This window comes from Telopea speciosissima, chromosome 2 (genome assembly GCF_018873765.1).
Source record: "Telopea speciosissima isolate NSW1024214 ecotype Mountain lineage chromosome 2, Tspe_v1, whole genome shotgun sequence".
Lineage (NCBI taxonomy): Eukaryota > Viridiplantae > Streptophyta > Magnoliopsida > Proteales > Proteaceae > Telopea > Telopea speciosissima.
Genome location: NC_057917.1, coordinates 10676928 through 10687683, shown reverse-complemented (window position 1 = coordinate 10687683; position 10756 = coordinate 10676928).

The following is a 10756-nucleotide window of genomic DNA, read 5'->3' as shown; positions in this document are numbered from 1 at the left end:
CTTTCTAATTTAAACTTCTTTTTTTTTCTTTTTTTTTTTAATATACATATAATAAGGAAGTTAAATAAGACAGTTAAGTTTAGGAATGATTTGAGGCTTTCTGGTTGGTTGGAGATAATATCGTCCAACGAAGGAAGAGAGAGAGAGAGAGATCCCAAGAGATGATGATGGCGATGCTATGACTCTAATTAATACCATAAAAAAACAACACAATTCAAAGATATTACCCTTGATTCAGACACAACGAAGAGAGAGAGAGAGAGATCCCAAGAGAGATGATATGATGGCGATGCTATGACTGTAATAAATACCAGAAACGGGTGGCTCATGGTTGGTTTGTTGGTATTGAGTATGTGGTTGTGTGAGGAGGCAATATTGGTGGTTGATGGTAAGAGACATGTACGCATTAGCAATAACTTGGGGGAGGGAATCCCACTCACTATTCACTGCCAATCCAAAGATGACGATCTCGGCGAGATACATCTCCCCTACAAAATGTATACTGAATGGTCTTTCAACGTCAACGTCTTTAATTTGGTATTCTACGCTTTTCTATTGTGATATGCAATGGTAAGACGAGGCACATGGGCAAGGCGGACATGGGCATTTCGACATTTTCTATGCCAAGAGAGATCTTTGTACCCAGTGTTGGTGGGTTGCAGCACCCGATGGCTTATATTATTTGAACAAGGAGGAGGTCGGTGCCAAATATGAACTTAGGTTTACATGGCTACCACCACTAATTTGATACCCGGCCACAAAATATTTATCGATCGGGTCTTCTGGTTAACATCACACCCACTTCATGCCCTCCCCGTGTCCGTTTCCGTTTCCGTTTCATAGTAGTCCTCAATTATATCTTCTTCCCTCTTATGGTTATCATATCTGTCTTCTAGCTACATACCATATACGTAGTAGATTTTCTTGATATATTGTACGTATCTTTGTCCGTATTTTAAATACCATGCATATTCATTGTCTCATATATAGATCTTAATTATATATATTCAATATTTACTTGGTCAATACTTATGATACCACTGGAATTATCAAAGAAAAATCTATATATTTGATCAGTTATGGTTCTAATTAATTCGATTTTTCAATATGGGTCAAGTCTAATTCGGTTCTCTAATACGGGTTCCAATTCGTAAGGAAAATTCTATATATTTATCCAATAGCCATTAAAAATTTATAAAACAAAAGAAAAAAAGATTTATAGATAATTAATTCATATAACATCAATTCTAATTTATCCAATAGCCATAATTTCCCGTATTATCCACTATAAGGCCAGGCACACAGGCCAGAATTAATATTTGCTAAGGACTTTTTGCCTCTATATTTACTCATTTTCAATTGCTTTAATTAAAAGGTTTTTTAGATTATGGAACAAGTCCTGAGGGTGGGTTGTTCTTATAATCTTATGTGACTTTGCAAGTTTTTTTTTATCAATTAACATAAATCTAGTGGCTTGTCAGATCAGAAGGCCCAAATCAATACTTCTGATCATGCCTAACGTTGTTCACTGTCAGGGCCAATATATAAGGGTCAGAGTCCAGCCCAACCCTAAAGGCGAATCAATGTTGAATTTTTCAAACTTTGAGTACAGGTCGGGCCGGGTCTAGACCTAGCTAAGAGAACAACTCAGGGTTGGACTGTGGTTTTAAAAAATCCGACTCAACCAAACCAAACCCAACCCTTTTTGCAATCCTAGCTAGCAGGATTCCATTCTAGGCCCAACGATGAGGTCGTCGCTTTACCAAAACAATTTTCAGTTGTGGATAAGTAAATTTTTCTTCAACACGATGAAGAGAGAGAGAGAGAGAGAGAGAGAGAGAGAGAGTCTTTATTAAGGATAGATATGGGGATTTCCCATTTAATTACCTTTCTAGGTAGGATAAATATGTAGTAGTTTCAGGTATTATATATGTAATCTTTTTGGGTAGTCCAGATTTACCAAGGTATTCTCATTCATGGGCACATAACCCCAAAAACCCTTAATTAATTAGCTCATTTGAAATTCCCCATTTCTCAAGCCCATTTCATGGAAAAGCATTATATTAATTGTCAAATATATTGTTTGAAAATATGACCATTGGAAAATTGAAGGAAAAAAGGCCCCTATTATATGGACTATACAATTAAAATGCTCAATGTATTTTGCCTGTGGCATATCCGTGGGATTCTTATCTATGATCAAACGTACAATTAGAGTGCAAAGTCATTTTGCTCATATATATTAATGGTTCTGTTTGTTTCGGTGTAAAATTTTTGATTTGGTTCTCACAATTGGCCGGCGACTCTCGTCATTGGGGATTGCCAAACTTTTATTTGAATGATTGACTTAAATTTCATTGTCTATGAATATTATTGTGTTGATCGATTGCATAACTTGATGGTATATGGTTAGCTAACTTGTCAAGTTTCATTGGCATTTCTAATATATGAGTTAATTAAATTATAAGTAGGCTAATAATATTCAATGGAAAATGTTTAATTTTAATTATGAACTATTACTGGTTGTTAGACGGATCCCGTAGGTAGAAAACATTTCATGTACAAGCCAAATATCCAACATATGACAGATCGGATGGGACTTAATTTTTGTGGACACGTAAACCCCATCATAAGGTCATTTGATCACATGCATCTAAAACAAAACCTCAGTCAAAACAAAGTTTTTTAAATTGTACAATAGAGTTTTAAAATTATTGGGGCCTTGTGAGAATGCACAATTAATAATATCAGTTGGAGTGTCGTAAGTGTGATGCGTGCACAAATATTAAGGTTCTAAACTAGTCACTTCGATCCAGTTTGGATTCACTTTCCTCTTATCGGTTTGATATTCCGTTTGGTTTACCATGTATATATATATATTAATAATTATGACCCAAAAAAAAAAAAAACATTCTATCTTTTTTATCATTTCGGGTTAGCATCGATTTTAAATTGGCTTGGTTTCGATTACAGTCCGATTTTTCATGTTCATCGGTGGGGTTTCGGTGCGGTCCTTTTTTTTGTCAATTCAACGATACCCTAATCCCAAACAGACCAATAAGAATTCGGTTCGATTCAATTTGGGCTTTTTCAGTTGGTTTGATCCGATTTCATTGATTCGAGCTCAGGTTTAAGATGCCTAACAAATAGCATACCAATACACAGGAAGATATTTGATTTAATTTGATAAACCCAACCAATAAGATCATTTCTATCCAACTATAATCATAATTGTTACATTATCTTTCCTTGTACGTTAGAGTAAGATCTTAGGGCCACACGGGTAGCCCTTTCTAAGGGAAAACTTAGAATAAGCTATTTTGGCTTCCACTATAGAGGAATATATAATAACTAACATGTTTGATTCAAGACTAAGGAAATCCAATTATATTAAGTACTAAATCAAGCTTTAATATAAAGCCTATGCTACTCAATCCATGCTTAGTATGAAGCCCATTAGTAGAAATACTTAAAGTGTACACGCAAGGTATTTTATTCGAGGCCCCTTTTCACAACTTGCAAACGTAAGAACAGGTGAAGGACTTATTCAAAGAACTAATTAAGTTTATTTTTTTTTGGGTATTTTAATAAATACACAAACCACACGTCCATCCTAGCTCTATGATTAGAGATTATTTCATTACATTAACTTAGATCATTAGTAAACTGGATACAGCAGGTCTAATATTGCATTACCATGGAAATGGTGAGGGGAGAGTTGAGCACACACACACCCCTTGTTGCCCTCTACACCTGAGCACACACCCCCACCAATTGTGATCAAGGCCAGTCACTCAGTCAATGTTACCTAAGCACCTCAGATATCACCTTGGGCACTTGGTGATCTCCAGATCTGGTTGATAGACCACCTAGGTTCCTGGGAAGTACTAAACCAGCTGACAGTCACAATCACCTTTGTCTATCCTATTCACCATCAATCTACAACCATCCACTTTTCGAAAGAGAGTAAAGCCTTGAGCAACAAAAATATCCAGTCCTTAACCGAAAAAGAAAGGTGAAGCAGGGAATAATCTACACCTGAGCACACACGCATTCAGCCCCACCCCTTGCTGCCCTACACCTGAGCACACATACACTCAGCCCGTCCCTGCTTGCTGCCCCTACACCTGAGCATACACACCCCTAGCCCTTGCTGCCCTACACCTGAGCACACACCCCCACCCAATAATCCAATACAAACCTTGCCACATACAGCATCTAGTGTGCAACCATTCCATTTATTCCATAAGACAGAATTAACAAAGAAAGTCATCTATAGCACCACCACATGGCCGAAAAGAAAATCAAAGAAAGAAAGATAAATAGCATTTTTCCTGTTTAAATTCTGGATAGAAACCAGGACATGTTTATTTACATACAAAATCAGGAATAAATGGGAAAAAGAAATACTTCATACAACAACTTCTAACCAAGACATGTCTATTTATATAATGAAACTGAGCCCTTAACACCCCTTTTGCTACTGAATCAACTGGTTTAAGTTTGGTAAGAGCTATTAAGGGTAATATGGCATCACAAATTCTACATCAGTAACTAAAACCAACACCTCTTCAATCTATCTATGTCTGCTTCTTGATTGAGTCAGAGAGAGATGGGCAGCGGAGACAAACACCTCATGAACTTTCAGATGCAGTTGTCGCATCAGCATGGGAAGAAGGATCAGCAGGCTATCCCAAAGGGGTACCTTGCGATCATGGTGGGTCAAGGAGATGAACAGGAGAGGTTCGTGATTTCTGTCATGTACATTAACCATCCTCTGTTCATACAAGTGCTCATCTGTTCATACAAGTGCTCACGGAAGCCGAGGATGAATATGGATTTGAACATTATTTAGCATAACAAAAATTTGTGATCTTAAGGCCATGAACAGGGCTCCCTGTGGCCCCTTCTTTTCTATGGAGGAGCAGACATCGATTGGATCAGGAATTTCAAGAAGCGATTGGAGAATTTCTTCATGGTTATCAAGAATGAAAATTAACCACAGAAAGAAAAAAAGATACAGTCATACACAGGCATACCTTGGGAGGTTTGAAGAGGATCTTTGGTGTGGATCAGGAAAAAAAATACCACCTTCGTAGGGCAGACCTGCAAACAATAAGATACAGAAATAAATTAAACAAATTTCAATCAGCAATGGATGAAAAAAAAAAAAAACGGAAACAGACCAGAGGGTGGTGGCATTAGAGATCATTGAACCTTAGACAAAGTTTTAGAGATCGTTGAAACCTAGAAAGCTCTATGTTCAAGCTTCACGATGGCAGCAGCAACTCGAATCGAGAGGATGAGAGGGCGAGAGGGCGAGAGATCGAGAGAGAGAAAGAGAGAGAGAGAGAGAGAGAGAGAGAAAGACAGAGCGATCGAGATAGGGTATCTGGTGAGGCTTCGACGATGGCAGCAGCAACTCGAATCGACCTGGTGAGGCTTCGACGACGGCAGCAGCAACTCCAATCGACGGCCTGAGGCTTCGACGATGGCAGATCTGCAACTCTGCAACTCGAATCACCGTCGCCATTAGGGTTGTCTTCTCTGTGGATCGTGAAGAGGCCTAGGTTTGCTTTGTGGCAAATGAAAATGAGAAGGATTTGCGAAGACTTAGTCGAAATTATCGGGCACTGTTTTATCAAACTTGTGCTCAGAAACGACAAGAGTCTTTCAGAGATCATAAATTTTGATTTATGTTACCAAAAACACTCAAAAAAAACATTCCGTTATCAAGCGCATTTTAAGATTTTTTCTTATTTTTCGGAATGGAAAAACATTAAAAATAGTTATCCGTAAAATTATTAAGCGGGCCCTAGATTTTTAGTCAAAAACTTGAAACTAGTTTTGGTTGTTTCAATATGAAATATTTCATAAAAAATCCATTTCGTAGTTCAAATTCTGAGAATAGATTGTCTATATTATTTTGGGAAGGATGGTGGTAGCATAAGAATGGTGGCGGTGGCTGTGGCGGTAGCAGTGGCAGTGGGGTGGTGGTAGTGAGATCATTAGGAGAAGTGTTGTGTTTTATTTTTAATATCAAATTACTACTTTGCCCATCAAATTAACCATGTGCTCATTAAAGAGCAAAAGTGAAATAAAATGAAGGGGTGCTGTTCTCTGTGCCGCAGCGCAGCCTACGCCCAGGCACATAGGGATGGGTGCAATGACCACCCTGCTCCCCTGCACAGGCTGCGCTATGGCACAGAGAACATTCTCCCTAAAATGAAATAGAAATTCTAAAACAGCTCCTTAGCTATTTCAGATTTTTTTTTTTTTTTTTTGTGAAGAAGAAAATTTTATTGAAACATTAAACGGAGTACAAGTTAGAGAGAAGAGTGACTGATTCCCCTGAAGAGGATGTGAAGCGTGCATAGTTTACTAAGTGATGGGGTGAAAAAGTAACAGTTCTATCTACTTTTAAAATACATACTGAATTAAAGAGTTTAAGCATAGATGTAATGTCAAAAACTAATCCAAATATTTTAGAATTTTCTATTCTACATGATTTCTATTTTACTGAAATAAGGTGCAAAATCAAACTAAACCATTTTCCAAAATAGAAATCACCCCCTGAAATTGAAATAGTAATCGTACCAAATCAGGCCTGGGTCTGGTCCCGTTTTGGGTTATTTTAAGAATTTTTCTAATTGATTCAGTTCTTCAATAATAAATTCAATAACTGATAATTGACTCATCAATGGATTTTTATTAACAAAAAACCCAATAATAAACCTTCAGAATTTGGAACTGATTAATAATTGGTTCGATTTCAGTTTGAATTCATATAGTCAAAATCGACTAGGAACTGAATCAATTCACAGCCTTAGAAATAAGGGTTATGTAACCCAAAAAAAAACTTAAGACACATTAATTGTTCTTTCTTATTTCTTCCATTTTCTGAGTAGTTCTTAAAAAACAAAAACAAAAAAACAAACAAAAAACTATCTGAGGATTGTCTTTTTTTTTTTTGTTTGAGAAAATAAAAGCAATATATTACTTGTAGGGAAAATTTACATTAAGGTTATACATAAAATTGGACTTAGTGTTTAGTGCCTTATCGGCCTAGAAATGCAGTAGTTCAGTTAATTTGTAATTATCACAAAGACAAAAAGACACTTCTTTAGAAATGGCTGCCACCTGCAAAAACATATTAATGATTTCCAAAGGCCACGGAGATTGGAATGAAGATGGAAGAAGACTAGGCAGATTCATATGAGAGCACCAAACTTCTTTCAACTTCAACCCTAGTTTCGTAGCATGATCTAATCTTGTAAGAATTCCAAAAAACTCTAGTTCCAAAAAAATGAGTTAGATATAAAGTCCCTGCTGCGATAAAAATAAATTTGCCCTTTAGCAAAATGCATGAGGCCCCCTTTGATGTTCCTATCCTCCTAGAGTCGTGTCCTGCACATATCAACACAGGAAAATGTAGAGTAGATAAAACCGGAAAAAACATATCAACATCAACATCATCATTTGTTACATCCAGGGGCGAAATTGAGGGGGGAGAGATATGCAAATCCTTCATCCAAAGTTCCCCCTTCCTCATAACCAACAGAGGATTAGGTTTAATAAATCTGAAAATAAAATTGTTTCTGGTTTTTCAAATAAAATAACAAGTAATAATAAAAACTGAAAAAAACCAAGTGAGAGAAGGTTTATCAAGCTTGTAGTTCATCAAAGTAGAAATGCTGAATTGCTCTAGGGAGGAATGACTGATAAACTCTGTTTTGAAACACAAAGGACTAGCTGCCCAAATATGTTTAACCCACTCGTAGGTGAGGAAAATGTGCCAATGGGTCTCGACACAAGTGCCACAGAAAGCACAAGTGGAATCAATCTGACTCCATTTTGAAATTGTATCCTTAATCGAAAGCCCTACATGTAATACACGCCAGAAAAAATTTTGAAATTTAGGATGTAAATTAAATTTCCAAAAAAACTTCCACCAAACGGAAGGAGTGAAATTAAGAGTTGAAGATGTATGGCAAAAATTAGCCGCTCGTTTCATACTAAATTTACCATCTTTGGATAAGGTACACCACCAAGAGTCAGAAGAATTTGACAGGGTAATATTGACAATGTTCGGTAAAATTGAAGGATTAGAGATTTTTAAAAGCTCCTCATCCCAACCGAAAGAATTGATTAAGTGGGAGGCTTTTCCAAGATACACTCTAGGATAGCCATTAGGTAAGATTGTAAAGCCAGGGATAGAGGCTATCTAGGGGTTCGGTCTAGAAAAAAAGTATCTTGGCCATTTCCAACTTTCCTAAGGGTAAAAGATCTCAACAAAGAAATTGTCCCACGAATACTATTCCAAGTCTAAGAGCCCCTAAGCATAAAATTTTTGGAGTCGAAAAGAGAAGAATTAGGAATGCCTTTTGCTTTGAAAGTTTTGCCCCACAAAGATTCACCATCAACAAGGACTTTCCATCCTAGTTTGAGGAGTAGGGCTTGATTGTGGACTTTGGCTTTCCTAAAACAAAGACCCCCATTGGTTAAGGGTCTACACATGGTATTTCAAGAAATAAGAGAAATTTTCCTATTACCCGTAAAACCCCCATTTCAGAAATTCAAGCAAATAGAATCAATATTTCTGCACAGAAACTGGGAAAGAAAAACAACTCATAAGGTACGAAGGAATAAAAGCTAAAACAGATTTAATTAGCACCCTTCTTCCTACAAAAGATGAAAGATTAGCTTTCCAACAGTTCAGCCGATTTTTTATTCTATTGACCATTGGAGCCAACTTCATTGTTTTGGATCTGCAAGGAAACAAATTAGTACCTCGATAGATAGTATCATGATACATTTCAGAGATTCCCAAAACATTTGAGAGTTTAGTTTTGTCAACAGTAGTCACATTTTTACTGAAATGTATCCCACTTTTAGAAAAATTAATCAGTTGGCCTGATAGATCAGAAAACAAATCAAGAATGGCCTTAATAGTGAGTAAATCTTCAGAAGTGGTTCTAAAAAAGATGAAAATATCATCAGCAAATAGAAGATGAGAAATTTCAGAGGCCGATCTGGCAATTTTGATTCCCCTAAAAAGATCAAGATCACAGTAAGTTTGTAGAAGTCTAGAGAGTACCTCCATTCCTATAAGGAAGAGATACGGGCTGAGGGGGCATCGCTGTCTTAAGCCACAGGTCCCCTTAAAGTAACCAAAAGGTGACCCTTCCATTTTGATAGAGAAAGAAGAGGAAGTCATAAGCTCAGAAATGAGGGAATCCCAAGATTTCCCAAATCCCAGGAAGCTAAAAATGGCCAATAGGAAAGACCATTTCATTCTATCGTAGGCCCTGGACATATCAATTTTTATGGCCACATAACCCAACTTACCTTTTTTGTGGTTCAGGAAGTGAAAATTTTCAGTGGCAATAATAACACTATCAGAAATTTGCCTCCCAGGTACAAAAACTGTCTGGTTAGGGGAAATAATCGATGGGAGAAAAGATTTCTATCTATTGACCATAATGTTAGCAATAATTTTGTTAGAGGCATTACATAAACTAATGGGTCGACAATCCCCAACCGCAGAGGCATTGTCAGAATTGGGTATCAGGCAAATCAGGGTATGGTTGACCCCATTCGGTAGGATAGCAGATTTGAAAAAATTGGTCACATAGCAATTCAAATCATTTTGAAGTAAATCCCATATTTTTTGGAAGACAAGAGCTTGAAAATCATCAAAACTAGAAGCCTTAAAAGGACTCATCGCGAACACAACAGACTTAACTTCTTCCAAAGAAGGTATCCTACACAGGAAACTTTGGTCATCACAGTTCACCATAGATTTGAATAAACATTCAACAAAATCAGCATCAAGAGAATTGGAAGAAGAAAAAATTGAGCTCAAATGATCAGCAAAGGTCAAGACAATTTCCTTGGGGTTAGTAAGAATCTCCCCACTCTCCAGAGCAAGAGACTCAATTCTTCTTTTTCTTGAACTGCATTTGGTAGATGTATGATAGAACCTAGTATGCCTGTCCCCATCCTTAATGTAGATTTGCCTCAACTTTTGTAGCCAAAAAACCTCTTCAGCCTATAAAACCCAATTAAGTTTCGCTGACAGGTCCTTTACGGTTTCCAAAGAGGGGCATGAGGAATTTTCCAAATTGAGATAATGAGAATAAAAATTTTCTTTGAGAAGGTTTACATGTCCAAAGACATTTTTATTCCAGCTTTTTAGAGCGTTTGCAAACTGGTTGAGGCGGCAATGGAGGGGTTCAGAGGACTTGGCGGACTAAAAGGATTTGCAGAAGGGATGAAAATCAGGGTGATGTGACCAAGCATGTTAATAATGAAAAAGTTTCTTGAAAGAGGATCTCACAGGGTTGGTATTAAGGAGAATGGGGTTGTGATCAGAACCCACTGAAGGAAGTTTACAAATAGAGGCTGAGAGGAATAGGTTTAACCAGTCGAGAGAGCCACACATCATGTCCAAGCATTCTTTAATGAAATTAGGTGGTCTTTGTTTGTTTGACTAGGTGAATCTTGAACCATGAAGAGAGAGTTCTTCCAAAGAAAGGTTGTCCAGAAGGTTCTAAAGAGTGGACAAGGACGTAGACTTATGAAAAGGAAGGCCTTCCAATTTTTCCAAAGGGTGGAGAACTTCATTGAAATCTCCGATGATGCAAAAAGGCTCCTTAACCGTTGAAAGGTTCTTAGACAAGGAAATCCAAAAGTTGGTTCCAAGGGATGCCTGCGAAGGAGCGACCCAAAACACACCAACCACCATGTCCAAAAT